Source organism: Enhydra lutris, unplaced genomic scaffold (assembly GCF_002288905.1).
Source record: "Enhydra lutris kenyoni isolate GAN:26980312 unplaced genomic scaffold, ASM228890v2 scaffoldscaffold14, whole genome shotgun sequence".
NCBI classification, from domain to species: domain Eukaryota; kingdom Metazoa; phylum Chordata; class Mammalia; order Carnivora; family Mustelidae; genus Enhydra; species Enhydra lutris.
This window is the reverse complement of record NW_019154098.1, coordinates 41917284-41939982: the sequence shown is the minus strand read 5'-3', so window position 1 is coordinate 41939982 and position 22699 is coordinate 41917284. Positions and strand designations below refer to the sequence as shown.

Sequence of the window (22699 nt, the reverse complement as noted above, 5' to 3'; positions counted from 1 at the left end):
TGGGGTTTAGGTAGAAAGAGAAACCCCAGTTTTTGGGGTTTAGGAAGAAGTTTAGGAAGGGTTTAGGAAGAAGAGTTTAGGAAGAAGTTTAGGGGGTTTAGGAAGAAGAGATTGTGGCCCACCTATGGGTGGAGCTGGGGTGGACTTCATCTCTTTAACAGGCTAATCAGTCTTCCCATAGAAGGTGACCCTTGTCACCTGCTAGCCAAAAACAGATCTTCTTTGATCAACCACACAGGATGTGCGCACTTTGGGCCTGACTCAGGAAATTTAATCTTGAACTGATAGTGATCTAGATCCTATCGATGGGGCACCTGGGTGGCTCCATCAGTTAAGCATCTGACTCTTGATTGCAGCTCAGGTCATGATCTCGGGGTCATGAAATGGAGCCCTGCATGGGACTCGGCACTTACTGGAGTCTGCTTAAGACTGTCTCACCGTCTGCCCCTCTCCCCACCCATGTGAGCTTGTGCGCGTGCTCATGCTACGTCTCCCTCTAAATAAATAAATAAAGGCACCTGGTTGGCTCAGTCGGTTAAGTGTCTGCCTGCAGCTCAAGTCATGACCCTGGGGTCATGACCTTGGTTTTGGCGTTGGAATACATGCATTTTAATCATGATGTTATTGTTTTAGCTCAAACCTTGTTTTTGCCTTGCTTTCCCAAAATGGCCATGCTGTCTTTCTGAGTTTTCATAATTTCTGGATTTTTTGTGTGATTTACTAAACAAAGGAATTTTTTTCATGCATAGTTATCCCTCCTTCCGATATGAAATGCCAAAAGCAAACAAAGAGAAATCATGAAGAAAAAAATCACCAACTAGGTATCTCTCTCAATAACACGCTGTTCTGTCTTTGGCATTCGACACTTCAACAAATGCTTATTAAGGCGCTATTGGCAGGTACAGTGCCAGGTGCTGGAAATACAGAGAAGAGACACAGTCCCAAATATCAGGGAGCTCACAGTCTGGGGCAGGGTGCAGGGCTGTGTGGCGTGTGGCATAGATAGATAAATAATTATGTTTATTATGTATGATTTAATAAGTATTTATGATATAATCCACAAATGTTGCAAGAGACATAGGACAAGACCGTATGGGAACCTAAGAGAGAATGGTGAAGGGGCCTCAGAAGCGGCTGATCTCGAAGACTGAATAAGGGTTAATAACGTGAGGAATGAATAAAAGAATGTTCCCGGTGAAGGGAACAGCTTATGCAAAGGCTTGGAGAAATGAGAACGGGTGGGGCAGGGGTGGTTGGGGAACTTCTGGTATCTCCACGGGGCTCTGGCTCAGGGGACCAGGGGTATTGGGCTGGGGAAGCAGCTGGGGCTGTCCACATGGGCTTTGCAGCCACGCCAAGCAGGTGGGTTTCAGGCCCAAAGGCTCTGTGCGGTCTTGCACGTGATCGGATCTGTGTCTGAGAAACAGCAGCCTTGTCAGCACAAATTGGGAAAGGAAGAGACTGAGAAGGGAAGCTGTTGCATTATTTCAGGTGGGACATGCTGTGGTTTTCAGTGTGTGCAGACGAGGGAGGCCAAGAGAGATCTGGAGGATATTAAGAAAGAAGCACCTCTTGCATTTGGTGACTGGTTTGGAGAAAAGGAGTGGTGCCTGTAGATGTTTGGACGGGGGTGGCCGCTCCCACAGATGACATTACAGGAGGAGAAGCAGGTAGGAAGTGAACGGTGTGGAGTTTGACCCTGGCAACTTTGAGATAAGGGTAGGCAGTCTGAGATGCAGGAGGAAGTTGGAGGTAGAGGACGTACTAGTGTGGTGATGCTGGTTGAAGACAGGAGTGTGTTTAAACCTGGTGAACACTGAAGGACGCACCTGCTGTGTCGTCAGCTTTCACTCAATTAAAAAAAGCTTAGGGGATGTCTGCTGTGGTCCCAGAACCTCTGCAGTGACTCTGTTAGCCCTCTGCAGAAGCCTGCAAGGAAGAATTTGTTTCCCGCTCCCGGGCCAAGCTGAAGAAAGGATGTAGGTACGGGGAGCAGTCCAATTTTACGGGGAGGTGCCGGGAAGAGCAATGAGCTTGCTCAAGGTCAGACAGCACAGAAGGTAGCAGAGGGGGTATCTGGAGCAGGTCTTTTGCAGCCTGGTCTTTATCACAACTGCTTTTCATGCTGTGGGTGAACTTGGAGCAGAAGGTGCTCATATTGGGGTAGGATGTGGTACCCACAGGGGGTTGCACGAGTAGGTGGGCTGAGGGCAACCTGACCACGGCCTTGACTCTTGTTCAGGTACTGAATTCTGTATTGGGCACGTCATGGGGAAGACTCACTCAACCCAATGATCTGGTAACCTTTGCAAAGGGTTTGGCTCTCTTTTTATTATCCTTGCTGGAGCAGGAGGCTTAACTGCCTCTCAGGCCTCCACATCTCCTGCCATCCAAGTGGCTGGAGGTGAGGTCTGCAATGAGCCAAAACGGACCCCAGGGCAGGCCTGTCTCTGGTGAGAGGAGACGTTCCCTAGCATGAGGTTTAAAAAGGTTTGCACAAAAGGGGTGAGGGGTGGGGGGCAAAGTGGGAGGAGGCACTTAATCACCCACATTTATTTAGCAGGAGGCTGAGGTAGTGGGTTGAATTGCATCCCCCATCCCCCATAAATATGTTCAAGTCCTAACCCCTGGTACCTGTAAATGTGTCCTTATTTGGAAAAGGGGTCTTTGCTGATGTAATGACCTTACTTGAGTGTGAGATGAGATCATCCTGGATTCGGGGTGAGTGCTAAATCCACGAATTGGTGTCCTCATAAAAGAAAGGGGAGGGGGATCTAACACATGCGAAGAGGTCCCTGGGAAGCTGGAGGCAGAGAATGGAGGTCTGCCGCAAGCTCCCGGCCAAGAGCATTTGGAAGGAGCGCGGCCCTATGGACATCTCGATTTTGACCCAGGAAGACTAATTCAGATTTCTGGCTCCCAGAACTGTGAGAGAATAAATTCCTGTTGTTGTAAGCCACCCAGTTTGTGGTAATTTGTTGTCATAGCCCCAGGAAAGCAATTCGGCCTCAAACACAGGGCAGGCAAGAGCCTCCTATGCCCGAGGCAGGCATCAGTAATCACTCAGCATTCTTTCCCATGGAAGCCGGTGGAAGCAGACCCTGCCCCATCCCGACCAGCTGCAAACCCGTGACTGGAGCTGGCAAGCCCCGTGAAACTCATCGGCATCCTTGGTTTGGTGCCTACCCCTGGGTGACGCCCTGGCAGTTCGGGAAAGGGTCTGGCGGGACCACTGTTCTCAAGGGGCTGGGCGTCTTTGCCTATGTGGGGTGTGGGGGGCGTGGGGGGCGTGGGGATGTGAGGTCTCGCCTCTGCAGCATTAACAGCTCTTGTCAGTGTTTGAACATCTGCTCAGGCCCACCTAGACTCTATTCAACAGCTGGGCGTCCTCCAGCTCGCTGGCTGCCCAGCTGTGGCCCTGCACACGGCAGCCCAGCAGTCAGTCATGGCTTACCCCCACGAGATGAGTAAGTCACCCACCGAGCATTCAGCAGTGAAAACCACGTGATAAATAAAATGCACCAGTGCCTAGATTTAAGGGCTATGAACTTCCCAAGGAGGCCTCCTTAACTTGGAAAGGAGCCACGGAGAGATCACAGAGGAGGCGTGACCTGGGAGCTGGGTCTTGAAGGAGGAGGAGAAATTTATCCAGGTATGGAGAAAGAGACAAGACCTCGTTAAGGATAGAGGCTTCCTTATGCATCATGGCGGGCATCTCTTACCCTTCTGTCAAGGGCTGATTGCTCACTCAGGGTACTTTCCTTCCTTCCTCCTTCCTTCCTCCCTTCCTTCTCTCCCCCTTCTTTCCTTTCTCTTCTTCCTCCTCCCTTTTTTCAGCATACTGATGAAGCATTACTTTCATCAGAATCACTGACTATAGTTACAAAAATGCAGATTCCTGAGCTGTATCCCAGACATTAAGGGTTGGAATCTCTAAGGATAGGACTTAAAGATCTTCAGTATCTGCATTTTTAAAACATTTTATTTATTTATTTGAGAGAGAGAGAGAGAAAGCATGAGCAGGGGGAGAGGCAGAGGGAGAAGCAGGCTCCCCACTGAGCAGGGATCCCAACACAGGATAGGGATCATGACCTGAGCCAAAGGCAGACGCTTAACTGACTGAGACACTCACGTGCCCCTTAGGTATCTGCCTTTTTAACCCTCTTCCCAGATTACTCTGCTGCACCATCACCTGGAAATTATTGACCTAAAGGTACTTCCAATGCAGCCCACAGTCGATGGACTGATAGAAAGCAGGCATGTGGGCCTTTGTCTGGAGTTCCATTCTCTCCTCCGGAAACTGGTCGTGAGATATGGAGGCTCCTTGGTTCAGAATAGCCCTGAACTGTGGGCCAGTCTGGGCAGGCCCTGCACAGGGGTGTAGCACTTAGCTGCTAGCCTGGGATCCAGGGAGAAAGGCTTTTTGCTACTTATTACCTGGGTGGTCTTAAGCAAGTGGGTTCACTTCTATCTCAGTTTGCGCATCTGTAAAGTGGGGCTACCAATAGAACAAACCTCAAAGGGCTGTTGAGAGGACTAATGAGGGTGTGTACGTAACGGGCCTCACCCTGGTAACACTATAGAGTTTAATAAAGCAGAGTTTTTGTTTGTGTTTGTTTTTAAATAGTGGTGATGAAGAAAAGTAACTCATATCTTATCTGGGAGAGAAAACTTGATTGAAATCATCATTACAGAGCCCAGGTGGAACTTAGCTGTTTAGGAGCCACTGATCAAATTGCTGAAAATAGTGTCAGTGATGCCTGAGGGTAAGCAATGATTCTCAATAGACGGCACATCACATCCGCTGTGTTCAAGAATGGTCTAACCTTAACCCTGCCAGGCCCACTCCGTTGAACTGTAATCTCTAGTGAGGAGGCATCTGCATTAAAAAAAAAAAAAAAGGAAAAGAAAAAGAGGGGCACCTGGGTGCCTCAGCCTGTTGGTTAATGGTCTGACTCTTGATCTGAGCTCAGGTCTTGATTTCAGGGTTGTGAGTTAGAGTTAGCCCTGAGTTGGGCTCCTCGCTGGGCATGAAGCCCAGCTTAAAAAACAGATAGATAGATAGATGATAGATAGATAAATAGGAGGAGCAAGTAAGCTTTCCTACAATAAGTGTCAAGTGAAGGCCCTTGTTGAAAATCTTTCCTGATCTTTCCTGATTGCTTGATTGCTCCAGGAAATCTTGCTTCAAGGCATTGGGGATGGGTTCTGGAATTTGCGTTTTTAAACAGGGGCTTGTTCAGAGAAGTTAGGGAAGCTCTGGTTGAAAGCCAGTTTGACCTTCTGTAGCAGAGAGAACCTTTGGTGTCGTCTGACTAGTCAGAAGCCTCCTCCTCGACTAACCACCCTTCTTTGTGATTGTCTTTCCCCGCAAAGAGGACTCTGGAAAGTGCTCATGGCAGGGAGAGGGAAGAGTTGTCTGGAGGTTACAAAGCGGAAAACCTTAGTCAGTGCACGTATGTGTTTGTACAAACCCGTGCACACTCAAACACACTTGCGGAAACTACCTAAGACAGTGGTAGAAAAAAGAACTGGTTAAATCGTTGAATTTGGGCACAGAGACTGTGCTCACAGAACTATTACCTCTAATTTTCAAAACAAAAGGATGAAGAAGGGATATTCTCATGGTTAGCTGGGGAGAATTTGGGTCTCAGCCCTGAATGGAGGGTCCTGTCCTGAAACCCAACAGTCTCCGCCTCTGTCACTTTCCAGGATGGTTACAGCTTCACCGACCGTTTCCTCCTGGGGAATTCCGGGAGGGCTAACACCTGTGTGCTTAATGCCTAGAAAATGCTAGAACCTGACCTACTAATGGTGCAAGAGGGAAAGGGGCTCTTAGCCAACCTCAGTGAGCCAGGAGTCAGGATAGGCAAAGGCTCTGGCTCCCTGCCTCCCCATTGTAGAAGGCACTTTTAGGCAACAGGCTTGAGCAATAGAAACCAGAGCAGGACAAAAGAGACCACAGTGACCACTGAGCTGAATGCAAACAGTCTCACTGACTGACTGACTTCAAAATAGCCATAGGCCCTAACTAACCGATGGGCCACTTATGACTGGTAATCCTAAGTTTACCAAAAAAGGGAAAATTCCATAGGTCCCCATACTCCCTCAGGATGGATCCTCAGCACTGCCTCGTGGCCAACCATCTCTCCTTTGCTGTCCTGCCCGCTGCTCCCTGGCCGTGTATTCAGAAAACTTCTGGCTCTTTTGTTCTGCCTTGGGTGAATTCTTGACAAACTGCGCTGCTGGCCCCCAATCCATCAGAGCACCCCACACCCACCTCTTTCTAAGGAACACTTTCCCCAGTCTAGACTCTCCTGTTTGTCTCCTCCCCGAGGCGGGCTGTCAAGAGGACGGCTTTGCTTGCTGAACCCCATGCTGCCGGTATGGTAGCTTTTCGATGTGACTTCTCTAACAGGAGCTTGGAAATAGTATTTTGAACTTTTCATGCTCATCTAGTCCCATTTTGAGGGACTGTCCTCAGCAGACATGTTGAAGTTTGGGATGAACCAGTGCTGGATTAATAGACTAGACCAGGAACCACCAGATATGGCAAGGATAGAACAAGGCCCAGAAAATGGTTTATGAGAACAAAACAACAAACACGAGAATATGATGGGCGGATTATGTGGCACGTGAATTATCCCTCAATAAAACTGCTGCCCTCTCACCGCCCCTCCCCCACCTCAACAAATAATTAAATACTGAGAAGTAGATGATTTCCTGGAAAGGTAGTTTCTCATTTTAAGACCTACTGACCAGCCTATGTGAGGCTTGGTTTTTCTCTCCCATCCTATCCTGTTTAGAAATACAGCCTGTGTCATCCACTAGCATCCCAGAACCGGACCCATGCCCACCCCCACAAACCATGCCACTATTTAAGAGAGTGAGATTTGAAAAATCCCGAAACAGCTAGAGAGGCTAACCATGGTTTTTCAGGTTTGGGTTTACAAGCTGAATCCTGACTCCTCCTGCTACTAGCAGCACTCAGTGAAGAGTTGACTACAGGCCAGGCGTTGAACCCTATAAGGTAGCAGGAGCTGCATTTCACGCCGGAGAAGACTGAAGCACGGGTTCCGGAAATTGCCCGGAGTCACTCAGCCGCTAAGTGGCTGGCCACAGCTCAACCTCAGGTTCTAACTTTGGTTGCACATGGGAAACATCTGGAGAGCTTTAAAACCCACTGGTGCCTGGTTCCTGCCCCCACAGCTTCTAATTTTATTGATTTGGGGTGTGGCCTGAGCATCAGGCTTTTTTTTTTTTTTTTTTTTTTTTGGTTTTGGTTAGAGCACACCAGGTGATTCTAATGAGAACCTATCTCCAGAGTCGGAGGACTACAAGATCAAGGCTGTTCACTCCTTGCAGGCGCCGCACCCACGACTTGAGTAGCTGTTACTGACACAGCGTAGCTAAATTCCTCCATCTGGGGTTAATTCAGGGAAGAAGAATATAAGTTTCAGGCCAGTGGCCGTGGCTGCAGAACCCCACAGGACTCCTTAGGCCGTGGCCGATCCTTGACCTTTGTTAGCCTCCTCTCCCCACAGCGGGAGAACAGGATCAAGTCCAGCCCCACCCCAAGCCCTCTGCCCACGTCTCGCCCTGGGTGGGGCGGGGTGGGGACGGGGCAGCTCTTCAACTCCAGAGTGCGTGTCAATAGCAAGAATTCTTGATTGTTAACCCACCTAACCCAGTGCCAAGTTCCTGTAACTGGCTTCTGGACTCGGTCCTGCGTCAGCCCTTGTAAATCTGGCTAAGGTGACACTGCTTCTGCCAGCTTCCTGCAAAGTTCCCATCAGGAACACTGCTTCTGTTTTCATGTGCTGCCCTTGTTTCATTTAGCAAGGGTCTTGGACCCAGAGCTGCCCCTTTGTAGTAACCACCCCAAATCCCTCTCCTGCCACCATTCCTGAACGGCTCTCCCTCCATCTAGTTTTGTGCTGGCTTCCTTTCGAGTCCTGGCAGTCTGCTGCCTGTTAAACGGTCCTCTTAAAGACCCCACACTTGCCCAGGACTTATACTTTCAATGGTTTATTGGTCTGCCCTTCAAAAATAGAGATTAGAGTCCTCTGAATTTAATATGGAAATTCGGTTGGAAACACACAGTTGAAATACTCAAGAAGACAAAGCGGGAAATGAGCCCGAAAAAATGATGGCCCCCCCTTAGGACCTCTCTGCTGTGGCCAGGCGGTGAGGGGAGGGGGTCCTCCTCTTCCTACCCTGTCCTCAAGGCTGGACTGGCCCTGCCTACAGCCGCCCTGCCCCACCCTCCCAAACCCGGGCTGCCTTGCTGCCCACCCCTGCCATCAGGAGGCAGCTGCTGCAGGGAACCTTTGTCTCCCCAAACCTCACAAGTTCAGCAGGACATTGGCTAAACTCGATTGAACAATGCGAGACCCCTGACTCTCATCGTTGACCTCTGTCCTGAGTACGGACCCCTCCTGTGGTCTAGCACAGGATGCTCTGACCTGCAGACTCCCAGCTCGTCTTCTCACGGCTGAGCTCCCCCTTCTCAAGGCTTTCAGGTCTGACTTTTAGAAACACTTCCGGTACTGACACCCTCCCCCATGGCTTCAAGCTTTTTGCAGAACCTCCCTCCTCCTCCTCCTCCCTTCAGCTGAGGAGCACAACTGCCTAGAGCCCGTGTGAGTGGAGGCACTTTGTTCTTACACCTCCAATTTACCTTGGGCCTAGAAGCCACTGTTAACGTTCTTGTAGCTTCTTGCTGTTGACGGGCAATTACGTGCTCACCTTCCTTTGAAATCTGTGCCATCCTCCTACACCATCTGTAATGTGGAGGCTTAGGTCCTCTACTGACAGAAAACCTAAAGTAACCGTGTCTCAGCCACACAAGATTTTTATTTTTTAAGTCAAAGAAGTCTCAGAGGTAGACAGTCCAGGGCAAATGAGTTGGCTTTGTGAGGTCCTCAGGGACCCAGGCTTCCTTCTGCTCACTGGTCTGCCATTGCTAGGTTGGGACCCTCATCCTCACAGCCCAAGATGCAGCTCAAGCTTCTGTCATTCCACGAGATTTTCAGGTTGGCCGTAGCGCGAAGGAGACGAGAAGGCTTCCAGAAGTACCAGAGAGCAGGCCCATGGCCACCCTGAGCTGCCAGTTAGGCTGGGCAATGTGTTTAAACAGTCTGGGTGACAGTGATTCCAGCTAAAAAATCAGTCCTTATTGTTGAGGAAGAAGGGGTGGGTGTGTGTTTGACAGCAACTTTCTGTCCCTTCCAGGCCCTTCCCTGCCGGCCTTGTTGTGCCCTCCATCTACAGCTTGGTTCTTCTTCACAAGCTCTGAGGGCTTTAATGCTTGCATCATTTGGGGAGTCCTCAGCACCCCTGACCCACTCTGTGACCTTCCCAGGCCAACAGTCGTGACCTCCCTCCAGCCTCCCATCCTTGCGGCCACAGCATGGGGCTCGTCGGTCTACCTTGGTGAAGGGTGCGGTGTCCTCTGACCACAACCCTTATCCTTCCAGCTCCCTCCTCCCTCCCACCGATTCTATTCTGGGACCTCGTCAGGATCTTGAGTTCTCTGACTCTGCATTTAACATCCTCAGTTTACCTCTCAGGGCCATATGGTGTCCTGCCTTTCTTCTGCCCACAATCCCAGCTCCCTCCCTCCCTGACGAACCCAGCCCTGTCTGCAGAGCCTGCCCCTATGGACACCACACAGTCCACACTCGTGGTGTCCAATGGCAGCTGCCTCCACACACTGCTTTCAAAGCCTCTTCCATGGGCTTTGAATTTCCTTTGCAGAGATTTCAAACCCTGATGACTCCCTTAAGCCCACCCTGCCCCCCAGTAATGACCCTGCTTCTTCTCTTTTATTTTTTTTTAAAAGATTTTATTTATTTGAGAGTTTGGAGGGTTGGTAGGGGCAGAGGGAGAGGGAGAGAGAGAATCTGAAGCAGACTTCCAGCTGAGTGTGGAGCCCAGTGCGGGGCTTGATCTCACAACCCTGAGATCATGACTTGTGCCAAAATCAAGAGTTGAATGCTTAACTGACTGAGCTATCCAGGTATGCTCCTGCTTCTGATCTTTCAGAAAAGGGGTCCTCAGGTATGGTCTCCTCCATTTCCTTCCCTCTCCCCACACCTGCAAGCTTCTTCAATCCAACCTTTTCCTTCTCTCCCCATAGCCAACGGGGAGGGGTCTCCTCACTGAGTCAAGGCCCAACCAGCTACAGGTAGCTCCACCTCTCATCTTCCTTTGAGTAGCCGTTCCATTTCCTGTACCTTCAATTTCTTTGTCTTCCTTGGCCTCTTCCTCCCTGTACAGAAATATGAGGCTGTCTTCCAAACTGAAAAAGCCCTCGTGTATCTCACTCTACTGATCTCTATAGAGATCTTTCCACAGCCTGGTTTGTGGAAAAGTTGCCTACCCTCCCTTTCTCCACTTCTCCCTTTTGGACTTCTGCCCTTTCCTGTCTGGCTCCTGCTCTTACTATTCTTCCTGGAAACTGGGCCAAGGTGCCCACTGATAAGGCTTTTTCGGGCCTGTCCTTGGTGGCTGCCCTGGGGCAGGACTCACTATCAGCCACTCCCTCCCTCCTCGGAAATTCTCTGTCCTCTTGGCCACCCATTCTCTCGTCACCCCTCCATGGTCTCCTGTGCCAGCTCCTTTTTCTTGGGGCCTTGATACCGGTAATTCATCCATCCCAGGAAATGGAGGCTGCCCCCGCGGCCTGGGCCACCTCACAAGTCTATATCCGCTGAACTGACAGAAGCGCCTCCCTGTCAAGGAAATGTAACATGCAAACTCAGCTTTCATTTACCTTTCCCTAGAAAACAGGACCTGCTGGCCTTATAAGGAAGGCCCTGACCTTCCAGCCAGTCCTGCCCTGTTCCCCAGTTGTTGCTCTAAGAACACAAGCTCCCTCGGGAGAGTTCTCCAGTGCCTGAGAGGCACAGTGTTCCCCAAGCCAGGGGTTGTTTTCCCTTGAACAAAGCACATCAAGCTCCTTACCGATTGTTTTTATTTTTGTCACTTGACAGCGTGTTGAGAACGTTGGATTTTCCCAGCGCTCCTCAGCCCCACTGCTCTGCTCAGGGGCCATATCCCTGTGGGGAAAAATAGCTGGAAGAAAGGCAGGCAGGGATGAGGGGTCCCCACCCTGAGAAACCATCCTGAAAGGATTTTTATACCACCCTTCCTGCCTGATAGGTAAATGACAAAAACCTCATTGGGTGACAGGCATGTGGAGGGTTAATCATATTAAAACAGCCCACGAGGGAGCCCATACAAACCCCTTTCCTGCCTGATAGGTAAATGACAAAAACCTCATTGGGTGACAGGCATGTGGAGGGTTAATTAAATTAAAACAGCCCACAAGGGAGCCCCTACAAACCCCTATACAGACTCCCCTGGCAACCCTCTCAGGTCCACCTCCTTGGGTCCCCTCCCTCTTTGGGGGGCTTTGTACTATCGCTCAATAAACTTTACCTTGCTGCTCACTGCTCTGTCTGGTCTACCTCTTCATTCTTCCAAGCGCCATGACCAAGAACTGAGGGCACTGAAAGGAAAAAAAAATCCTGTAACACCCAGGGATCTCTTTCATACCCAGGTTTCGACTGCTTCCTACATTCCAGCAGGACTCTGGTTTGAACCAAACAAAGTTCCCCAGTTCTCAGGCATGTTTGGGCATGTCTGGGGGCCCACTGAATGGGATCAGCTCCCGTGTGTTTATCAGTGGACTAGATGTCTCCTGGGGAAGAACACGGCTATTGTTTCAGTTCCCTCCATCGCAGATCAACAGAGGGATCACAGAGTTAATCCATTACCCATCCACAAGCACTCTTCTAGCACTGGGAGGTGGGGGTCAGCAGGGAAGGAAAAAGACCAAATCCTGTCTTCATGAAGACAGGCATAAACAGCAAAATAAGGAAGATGCGTGTGAGAAATGCAAAGGAGAAAAATTACACGGGTAAAGGGATGGGAAGTGTGTGTGTGTGAGTGTGTGTGGCTGTTGACATTTGAGGAGGCATGATCACTAGGGTGGTGTGGCGAGATCGAAGGGGGGATGCATGGCCATGTGCAAGGGAGAGTGCTCCAGGTGGAGGGAACAGCAAGTGCAAAAGTCCTGAGAGGACAGAAAAGGTCCTTCACTTGAGGATTGAAGGGAGCCCAGTGATTAAGGAACAGCAGCCTAGAGATAAGGTCATTGCATCCTGAGGGTGTGTGAGTGTGTGTGTGTGAGTGTGTGTGCGCGTGCACGTGCACGTGTGTGCATGTGTGTTAAGGCTGATAGCTTAGGGCTTGGTAAAGACTTGGGTTTTGTTCTGAGGTGGGAGGACAGGGGAGGGTTTTGAGCAGAGTGGTGACATGGTCTGGTAGATTGTAAAGGTTCGCTCAGACTGCCGTGTTAAGAACAGGCTAAATGGCAGAAACAGGAAGACCAGGTAGGAGGCTGTTGCAGTAATCCAGGCAAGATACGATGGTGGCTGGGTCTGGGCTGGGAACAATGGAGGTGGTAAGTGTTTGAATTTGCCTGGATTTTGAGAGTACTGCCAACAGAATTTGCTAATGGTGGACCCAGAGATGATATTACTTAAGAATGAATGATCCAGACCCTGGATCGTATGCCTTCAGACTGTACCACATGGATGGGGCTAGGTTCCCCCTCCAAAGCAAATTGATGGTTCCAACATCAGTCATTGTGGAAAGATGCTAATCCTGGGGTAGGAAGGAAGGCAAGCTTGGACTGGGGTCAGGGTGTGGGGATGCTAGAAACCTTCCTGGTCATGGAGGTGGTGGTTTTGGTGTGGGCAACAGTGTGGGCGGAGTGGGTTAGTCCTGACCTGTGCGGGGCTTGGCCTGCTAAGGGACTAGGATATAGCTGGTTCCTGTTGGTTTTCAGAGAAACTACTTCTCATTGTGGTCAGACTTCATTTACTTGTGGCACATTTGTTCTTCTCAATGCAGACAGGAGTGCCCTTGATGGTGGGCACTGGCAGTGTGGGTCAGGGCTAGTGTTGTGGCTATTGGAGGGCCCTAGTCATGGCTGAGCCCAGGGGGCCCACAGTAAGCAGAACCCAAGGAAAAACCATGGGTACCAAGTGGCAGCACAGGCCTAGTTCATGAAGTAAGTTCATGCAAGTTACCCACCCCCCCACATACACATAAACCCAGGGCCCCCAGATTTCCCTGGGATGTGTGTGAGAGGCCCTGGAGTTTCCTAGGAGCAGGAGGAGATCCAGGCAGAGAAAGACCATCCTGGGTGACTCACTGTCATGCTATTTTCCACACCAGCCTCCTGTTGTCTGGGAAATGTGCCTTCTCCTCCTTGGCTGACTCCCAGTCTCTCCCTCCAAGCTAGCTTTCCCTCCTGATATCCGTACCTCCTAGGCATCTTCTGATATTCAAGACCCCAAACCCAACATGTCCCACAGTGAGCTCTTCTTCCCCTGCCAATCCCTCTCCCTCCGCTCAGCCCCCAGAACAATACCATCCCCCAGCCAGCTGCTGGCCAGAACCCTGGAGGGAAACTTGACTCCCTCTTTCCTTTTTTCTGTCACACCCACTTAATCATTTGGTCCAGTGTGTCACCTCCCAAACACCTCTTGATTCCCTCTTTTTTTCCATCTTTGCTGCCCCAGGCAGAGTTCTGGGGTGACCCTTGCAGGTTACCCTCCCACCCTCTTCACCCCCACAGCTCTTCCTGGTGACCTTCCTGGTCCTGTCACCATCCTGCTCGCAATTCTTCGTGGCTCGCCATCACCTTCAGGAGTAGAGCTCTCCCCACGGCACAGCATCAGGACCTTGTGTGTGCCTGTGTGTGGCCCCAGGCTACCTGTCCATCTGTTCAGTCTTGGGCACCGCCCTCTGTAGCACTTCCCGTGACAGCTCTGAACACTGGGGGTGGAGGGGTGGGCTGGGGTGGGGGCTGTTATTCCCAAGGTCTTCTGTTTCTTTGGACTGGAAGGAATTTCAGACTCCCCAGAGGGAAGAGTATAGAAGAAAAAGCTCCTCCCTCTGCCCTCCTGGGGCAGGGGTGGGCTATTTGTTGACCTGGGAGAAAAGACACAGCGCTTTCAGCCAGATATCTTGCTCTTCCTGTCCTGCAGAAAGATGCATGTGGTCCTGTTTCCCAGTGTTTGTTGACTGGGGTGGACTTTGCTCTGGGAAGGGGGGAGGTCTGTGGTTTTGGGTGGGAGGAATTCAATTTATGGGGGACCCTTCGAAAGCCCACTCCCTCCAAGGGCTGTTTATTATTCCCCTAAGACTCTTGTGAAATGGGCTCTTTCAAACCCTCATGGTTCAGCTTTTGCTCTTTCCTCCCTGAAAGATCCAGCCATTGTAGTGAATTTCTTTCTTGTGTCCAATCTCACTCAGGTTCTGCATGAGCTGTGGTGGTCACCCTTAACCCCTTTCTCCAGGCTGACTCCTGGGCACCCTCCTTGTGTCTCCACCACACTTTGTTAATCCGTCTATCCTTACGAGTCCCTAATTATGCTGCAATGTCTGTATGTTTAATGCAGGGGTTTTTTGTTTGTTTGTTTCTTTGTTTTCTCTTTTTCATCTTTTTACCTCTTATTCTTGGCACCCGGTCTGGCACAAAGGATTTTGCTTGGTAAAAGTTTGCTGAATAATTTAGTTCAGCCTAGTGTGTTTAGCATAGATGGTGTCCTGGGCACGCTAAGCACTGGGATACAAGCTGTGAATAAGATGGGGACCCCTGGAGATGTATGGTCTAGTGGCAAAGGCACACACACTTGCAATTAAATAATTATCAAATAATATGCTAAATTCCACAACTAAATGTACGTGAGATGCGGCTCTTAGGTGGTTAAATACTGGGTCTGGAGTTAGGACCCAGATTTAAATCCTAGCTCCACAACCCACTAGCTTCATTGTCACAGCTGTGGAAGGGGAGGAACAGTACCCGTCTCCACAGGTTAAGGGTAAAAGGACATCTCCTTTTTTTATCCGGCGTGGTTACTGGGCTCAAGTTTGCAGAATTGTTTGTGCTGCCTCGTGTAGGAGCCTGGAGCCTTTGATTTTGCCTTGGGCAGTAGGACAGCTTATACGGAGGAGGGACACTGGCCCCGGGTTCAGAGACAGGGGCTCTAAATTGCATCTCTGGAGAGAAGTCTTTAGGGCGGGGTGGGGTCTGTAACCCTCTGACCCTCAGGCATGGCAGCGTCCAGAGAAGTGAGCTCACAGGAGCAGCAAGAAGATCTGGGGTAATGTGTCCCCAGCCTGCCTCTGAAGCTGCTGAGTCAGGCCCAGGCCCAGAGGGCTCTGTTTTGTTCCGAAGGAGCTTGTGGCCGAAGGACAGGCCCGAACAGGGCCTGGCTGCTGGGACTTTGTGCCCAGTTATTTCATGGGAGCAGCTCAAAGCTCTGCCCTGCTGGGGCCCCTCCCATGCCCCCCACCCCTGCAGGCTGGCCCCAGGGAGCCTCAGCCCAGATTCCTGAAGGGAGTTCCAGCCTGGATTTACAGAGGGAGTGTTTTTGGCTTGGGGCTTTGTTCTAGATGTAGCCCCCAAAGCAAAGAATTCCCGCTTCAAGAGGCAGGTTTCAACCAGTGATGAGATCCCAGCTCTTGGAGTCTTTAGCCTTGAGCAAGTGGTCTCGGTTCCTTAATAGCTCCTTCCTCTGTCAAAGGGAGAGAGCATCACCAATCTCCCGAGATCCTGACCAGAATGAAGTGAGAAAAGGTGTGTTCTCTTACTTTGCATCAAGACCTTCCTACCTAATGTTTATTATTCTCAGGGGTCCTGTGGGAGAGGTAAAGAAATGAACTAGAGACTCACTTCTGATTTGATCCATCTTGGAGGTGCCTGGAAATCAGGGCTTCTTGAATGTTCTCATGGCCCAGGGATCTGCAGGATGGATTCTGACACAGCAGTTCTGTGATGGGGGCTGCGAGTCCACGTTCCTAACAGTTCCCCCACCCTCCACCCCCAGCTGAGCTGACTCCTGATGTCCTGTCACCACCACACATGGGCAGCTCAGGGCTCGTCCTCTTCACGTCCCTCAGGGTTCCCTGCCTTGTTCTCCTAACCAGCCTGGCTGCCTCCAGCTTTCCCCGACTCTGTGCAGGCTGCTCACTGTCACCGGACGAGTCTTACTGAAGTGGAGGAGAAGATGTCTGATGTCCAGCCACAATGATGGCAGGAGCCGCTGCTTTCTTCAGAGAGGGGCAAGGAGTGCATCTTTGTCTCAGGAGTGGAGGGGCTTTTATCCAGCAAAACACCTTGGAGGCTGCCTGGGTGTGGGAGGTGAATGACCCAGGGCTAGTTTACAAGGAGACCTTAAGTGGTGTGAGGTAGAGCATGAAAGGGGACTATTTCAAGTCCTGACCTTTCTCCATGTGGGGGGTGATGATGTTGAGCTCTTTGCTGAGACTCAGTTTCTCTGTTGGGAAAAGGCTTAGCAGGTGCTGGTAATCACAGGCCAGTCTGCAGGGAGGAGCACCTGCTCTGGGAAGGACCAGATGAAAGGCCCAGAGCCCATTCTTTTCATCCCCTCTCTGCTCTGCTCCAGTGTCTGGGGGGGAAAAGAGAAAGCCTGGGTCAGTCCCTCAGGCTTTTAGGAACATGTGCATAGGCATTCGCATAGGATCAAGTCTTTCTTGAAAGAGCTGGTGGTCATCTCCATAATGTGCTTGGAGATACTCTGGAGAAAAGGGCAAAATGGGCAGGCAGGTGCTGGGGAAGAGGATAGGTGTCCCAGTTGGTGGCTCCCAGCATTGCCAGGGTCTGGACCCTACAGGACCCTTCCCCACAGCCGAGAGGACTTCCCTAGTTTTCTGACAGCCTCATTGTCAGCCAACGAGAATCCCTGTGCTGCCTTCACGTGGTTCTAATGTCAAGAAATAGAAAATTAAGATTTAGGAGATTGGACAAATCTGAAGGAGTTGCTGTGCATCTGGAGGAGTCTGGAGTTGTAGCCAAAGAGTCTGCCACCGGGGGGTTGGAGGGGCTGCTCTAGAAGGTCAGATTCTAAGAGCGGATCTGGAGGCACGCAATTTTCTAGCTGACGAATGAGAAAATGCAGATGGCGATTACTGCACAGAAACTGCATTCGGGACATGGGGGCCCCCGTGAGGCTTTATGCACGTTTTTGGTCTCTTTGCACAAAAGAGATAATTGGTGTGAGCCTGGCGGGTCTGTTAGCTAAACACAGATGTGTGCTTGCAGCTGCAGCTGGACTTGTCCAGCGGCAGGAAGAAATTGTGTGCTGTGCAGGGGTGAGCAACGGACAGAGCAGGGCAAGCCAGCCGCTGGCCTGTGGCGCCCCTGATTCCTCCTTGACGGCCTAGATGTAAGATAGGGAAACGCTTTGAAACACGGGAGGCCCTGGAGTTAATCTAGCAAATTACTTTACACCTATGGCAGCTCTGTGGACTTAGAAAAAAACAAACCCCAAAACCCCAAATCCACTCTCCCAATATCTTTCTTTCACTTATTTATTAATCTACTTCCAGAAAGTGATGGAGGCAATTTTTAATTAAAAACACGGATCTAAACTGGGTAGCTTAGACATAAGTCATAAAGGTCAAAAGCCAGAGAGGAAGCAGGGAGAAAATTCTGCGCAGAACTTAAGGTAAGAGGTACTAGGCACTAAATGCAATCCTGACCCTCACTTGTCTTGTTTTCTCCAGCTTCCCATATTTGTGACCCTGAAGAAGTTGCCTTTCCCATGGCTCCCTCCTGAAAGAAGTCACGGAAAATTTCTCAAGGAGTTCAAAGCTGGAGTCTGGATCCTCTCACAGCAGCTTTCAGAGCCCAGGGGTAGAGCTCAGGAATCCTCCTTTCTGAGCCTGTGGCCCCCTGCTGCGCGGCCCTCTCCTTGCCCTGAAAAGTCACTGCTCACCCGCCATGTTTGTTCTTGACCCTAGACCCAGTGAAAGCCCCTGTCCTGGCCTCAGCTCACATGGTGAGTGTCTAGGGGCGAGGCAGCTGTGGCAAGTATGGGGAGGCCAGGTGCTGCCTGGAGCGTCTGCTTCTCCCCTGCCTGCCGCTACCTACCGCTAGCAGGTGCCGAGGACAGGTCTTTGGCTGGTGTCTGCACATGGACCCCTTCCCATCTCAATGTTCATCTGAGTTGGGGCTGTGTGGCCAGAAGTGCAGGGAGAGGCCAAGGGTGGGAGAGGCAGGAGGCTGGAGAGTGGACAGGGCACTGAAGACCATGTTGAACCGGTGATTTTGTGTTTTAAGCACGGAAGGGCCTAGTCAGATTAGATCCTCATGCCCACATAGCACCGGGTCCCCAGCTACTGTGACAGGTGACATTCAACACTCCCTTGGTCTCTGCCATTCCTTAGGTCCGCTCTCCGAGCTCCAGTCATACTGCCAATCTTTAAGTTCCTCCAAAGGACTTGCTCTCTCCTGTCTCTGGGCTTTCCCGTGAGTTTGCCCTTTTATGATTAAGAACCCACAACCTCCACTTGGCGGATGCCTGCTCCTTCCTTAGGAAACAGGGGCCAGCTGCCTCACCCTGGGGCAGGTGACCCATGGCTCCTTGTAGTTCCCCTTCAAAATATTCTCCTCACTTGTAATTACATGGATGGGGTGGATAGTCTCTATTTTTGTGGCCCAGCAGCCTATTTTGTATTATAGCTACTGTATCTTTCTGTTATCCCTCCTTCGCTCTCAACCTCTGTGCTGTGGGTAAAGCTGACCCCTCCCCTGGGGGAGCAGTGACCTAGTCTACACTAAGCAATAGTTCATCCCCCTCGGCTTCAGTGATGGGCCCAGGAATGGGCAGGTGATCTAAATGAGCCAATCAGGGCTAAGGGCACTCGATCCCTGAATACTTGTTTGAGTTTTGGGGATCATTAACTCATTCACTTCTAATGGCCTAAGTTGGTAATGATTGAACCGCAGGTTGCCTGGGTCACCATGACTTGCCTGAGAATTGAACTAACCAAGAGGGAGCGAAGGCAAGAGATGGCTCCTCGTGACGGCATTTAAGCTTTGAATCAAGCTGTTCCTAAAGCCAACTCTATCCTTGCAGGCTGCTCTTATAGGAACCAGTCAATTCTCTTTTTATTTTTTATTTATTTAAAGATTTTATTGACAGGGTGAGAGAGAGCGTGAGTGCATGCATAAGCAGGGGGAGCGGTAGGCAGGGGGAGAAGCCAGGAACCCTATGTGGGGCTTGATTCCAGGAGCCTGGGACCATGACCTGAGCTGAAGGCAGACGCTCAACTCACTGAGCCACCCAGGTGCCCTCAGTTCTCTTTTTTAAACACAGACCTGTTTGGGTTGGATTTGCTGTCAGTTGCAGTTAGAATAATATAAATGATAACCTTGATCTGTGTTGTCTTCCTTTTTCCATGATTGCAGGGACTATGTCTGTGTCCCCAGGGCCTAGTTCAGGGCCTGGTCCATAGAAATGTTTAACATAAATGAATCAAGACATGAAGAAAGGGATCTCAGAGCTTCTCCAACCCCACCCCTTCGTCCTTTCAGACTTGAAAAGGAGGCAGTGGGTTGTGGTTCTTTCTGAGTGATGATCCTGTTACAGAGTCCCATTGGAACTAATTTTCATTAGAGCATGGATCTCAGACTATAGGAAAGCAGCCCCTTACAAGTCACTGCCAAAAGTGGCTCTGGGAAAGACCTGTTGCCCAATGAGATTTTTAGAGTGCCTGAAGTTCTACTGTCAAGATTTCTTTGGCTTACAGTTCTGGGAACACTTAAGAATTCTCTGTGAATATATATATACACACATATATATATATATGTATATATATACTTATATGAATATAAGAAACTGTATTTACTTATATGAATATAAAGAAACTCTGAAAAGTTATACAAGAAACTAATAAAAATGATTACCTGTGGAGTTGGGATGGGAATTGGTTCAATGAAAAGCAGGTAGAGGAATGAGGATTTTTATATTGTTTGTATTTTGAGCCCTATGAATTGAGCCTTTTCAAAAATTAAGTTAAAAAAAAAAGAATATACATGAATGCAGCACCACTAGGAGCCATTATCAGCTTTTAACAGCTGGGCTGGGGGGCATTTATTTATCAGCTTGTTTTTCAACTTGGGAAGCTGGTTTAGTGGGGGAGGCCATGATAGTGTTGCCAGGAGTGGTTTGTCTTGGTTGAGGGAGGGGGTGGTAGAAAGAGGGGAACATCGGGAGAGGTCTGGCCTGGGCAGGTCACACATCTGACAAGGTGAGAGTAAAGAGAATTAGGCCAAAGGGAAGGGTAGGGCATTGAAGATACTCTTTCCCAGAGGCTCACCTGCCTCTGGTGGGACTTGATAATTTCTGACTCCTTTCACCTAAATAAGTTCCTGACACAATTATTTATGTGTCTGTAGGCATGTCCTCTCAACTTTCCGAGCCTGTTGACTTATCTGTAAAATGAAGGGGCTGGACTCATGGTCTAGTCTGATGTTCTTTCTGGTTCAAATGTTCTCATTCTAAGATTCTGTCTTCTCTCCTTGCAACCTGTCCAGAAAAGGCACAGGTTACAATAATCAGGGAACAATACGTGTATCTTCAGGACATGCCAAGCTTAACCACCGAAGAGAGCTTGGGATTTGGAGTATCTGGCAAGGACAGTCACAGTGCCTTCCTGTATGTCGCTGTTGCTCATGCAGGTTAAGCAGACCAGCACGTGATGATTTAGATAACTGTGCTGTGACGCGCTTCCTGCCACGCTCATCCTGCACTTCTGAGGCTCCCTGGCGGACCCCCTCATGCCCTCCTGATGCAGTGGACTACTTCATGACCGGTGGACACCTGCAGAGCTGAAAACCTGACCCTAGGGAGGCTGCTGTCTCTTCCCCCTGAGAGAACAGGGAAGGCTCTCACCTTAGAAGCACAGTCATGGTAGTAGCTCTGGTTGTCTCTGTGGCCAGAGGGTAGTGAAGGGGGCACAGGTAGCATTTGGGGATGACCGGAAGAACACAGACCTGAGGTGGGGTGATGGTGGAGCATCTGGGCTATTGTGTGGGGCTGGATGCTGGATATGGACCCTTGGGCACAGGGTCTGTTAAGGGATGGGATGCAGGAAGCCCAGGGGGAGCATTCACCAAGGGCTCAGGTTTAGATTTTTATATGATAGCAATAAATATGGGCATGGAGATACAGGGACAGGACTGAAAGGCTTTCTGTCCCTTAAAACTGGCAGCTCCTGGCTTTCAGCTCTTATGATGGGTCAAGCACAGCCGCTGCTCACAAGTAAGAGAATAGTGTGGGGTTAAAATTTATAGAACCTACAGTGTTTATAATACACTGGAAAAAATATGCACATACACCCATACAATATATATATTACATATTACATACAATATATATGCCATTAAATTCTGTACTCTTATGTGGCTTGTACTTTTGTGTTCATATAATAATTTGCTCAATGTAATGATTTAGATGACGTCAGAAGTTTTGTGATCAGTGTCTGGAACATTCCTTTTCTGACTGGCTGTGAGGCGCAGCCCCTGGAGGCCTAGCTGGCCCTTCTTTGCCAGCAGGGCCTGTGGGGAGATGGCTGGTCCCTCTGAGCCTTCCTCTGCAGATGGTGGGCTTGAGGTTGTCCAGGCTGCCAATAGGACACCATCTTTTTTTTGTTGTTAAGAAAAAAAAAAAAAATCAGTAAATGTCTCATCTGCCCATCCAGAAAGATGGGGACCAAATGAACAGTGTTTACCTCTTGGGAGAGTGGAAGGATATCTGCATTTTTATATATTGTGTGTTTCAGTGCACCAAAAGAGTGAGAGTTATGATTTTTTCCTTTTGTGGTTTTCTGTACCTTTAAATAAATAAAATTAAAAATAAAGCCCAGTCACTGCATTCTGGGAATATTTGTGCTGAGTAGTCATGTTCTAAGGTCACGGAGATAGGGTTTCCCCGACTCAGAAAGCCTGTCAGCACAAATGCACTGACTCCTGTGGCTTCCCCTATTGCCTCTGCCAAGCCTGGGACCCTGATTGCCCATCTTCTGTTGGAGGTGAGGAGTCCTTTCATGGTTCCTCTTGAACTTTAGGACAACTTAGGTGCCCTGAAGTACTTAAGGAGTCCTTTTTTGGAAGGGAGTTATTGAAATTGTGCCGATTTTTTTCCAGAGGTGGACCCTAAGCTCCAGATGACAAGTGCTTCCGCGCGGAGAGGGTGGTTCCGAGTCCTTGGTGAAAGGGATCTGGAGTTTGGTGCCTCTCCTTTTCTCCTAAAAACAGATAGGTGGTTCAGACCACGGAGGGTTTCTATTTTTGGCGGGAGAAGAAACACGGAACTCCACCACTGCGGGACATCCTTAACAACAGCAGGCCGACTGAGGGAAAATGGAAATGGATCATATTTTAAAACAGTGTTAGGGGTGTTGTTCCCAGACCACAGCCCAGCAGGGATATTTTATCCGGTCCTCAGTGCAGGTCTGCCCCCTATGGGCCAGATTCTCGATTTATTAGTTTCATCAAGTCTGGTAAGGCTCAGAAGATGCGTCTTTAAAAAAAAATTTATTTTTAAAATTATTTTATTATTTTAAAAAGATTTTATTTATTTATTTATTTATTTGTGTGTGTGTGTGTGTGTGTGTGTGTGTGTGTGAGAGAGAGAGAGAGAGAGAGAGAGAGAGAAAGCGTACAAGCAGGGGGAGCAACAGAGGGAGAGGGAGAAGCAGGTTTCCCGCTGAGCAGGGAGCCTGACTTGGGACTCCATTCCAGGACTCTGGGATCATGACCTGAGCCCCAGGCAGCTGCTTAATGGACTGAACCACCCAGGTGTCCCTT

General features: G+C 49.7%; 1 long non-coding RNA gene across 5 annotated transcripts; it reads left to right on the top strand.

The window, feature by feature from the left end:
- The first annotated feature begins 1371 nt into the window (after positions 1-1371).
- Positions 1372-22417, top strand: LOC111146721. Of its 5 annotated transcripts, none has more exons than XR_002640557.1 (3): positions 1372-1491; positions 17611-17885; positions 20426-22417. It is a non-coding gene; the product is annotated as an uncharacterized LOC111146721 (long non-coding RNA). The 5 variants fall into 5 exon arrangements; XR_002640555.1 differs by lacking the exon at positions 1372-1491 and adding an exon at positions 1499-1670; XR_002640554.1 differs by lacking the exon at positions 1372-1491 and adding an exon at positions 1499-1979.
- The last annotated feature ends 282 nt before the right edge of the window (positions 22418-22699 follow it).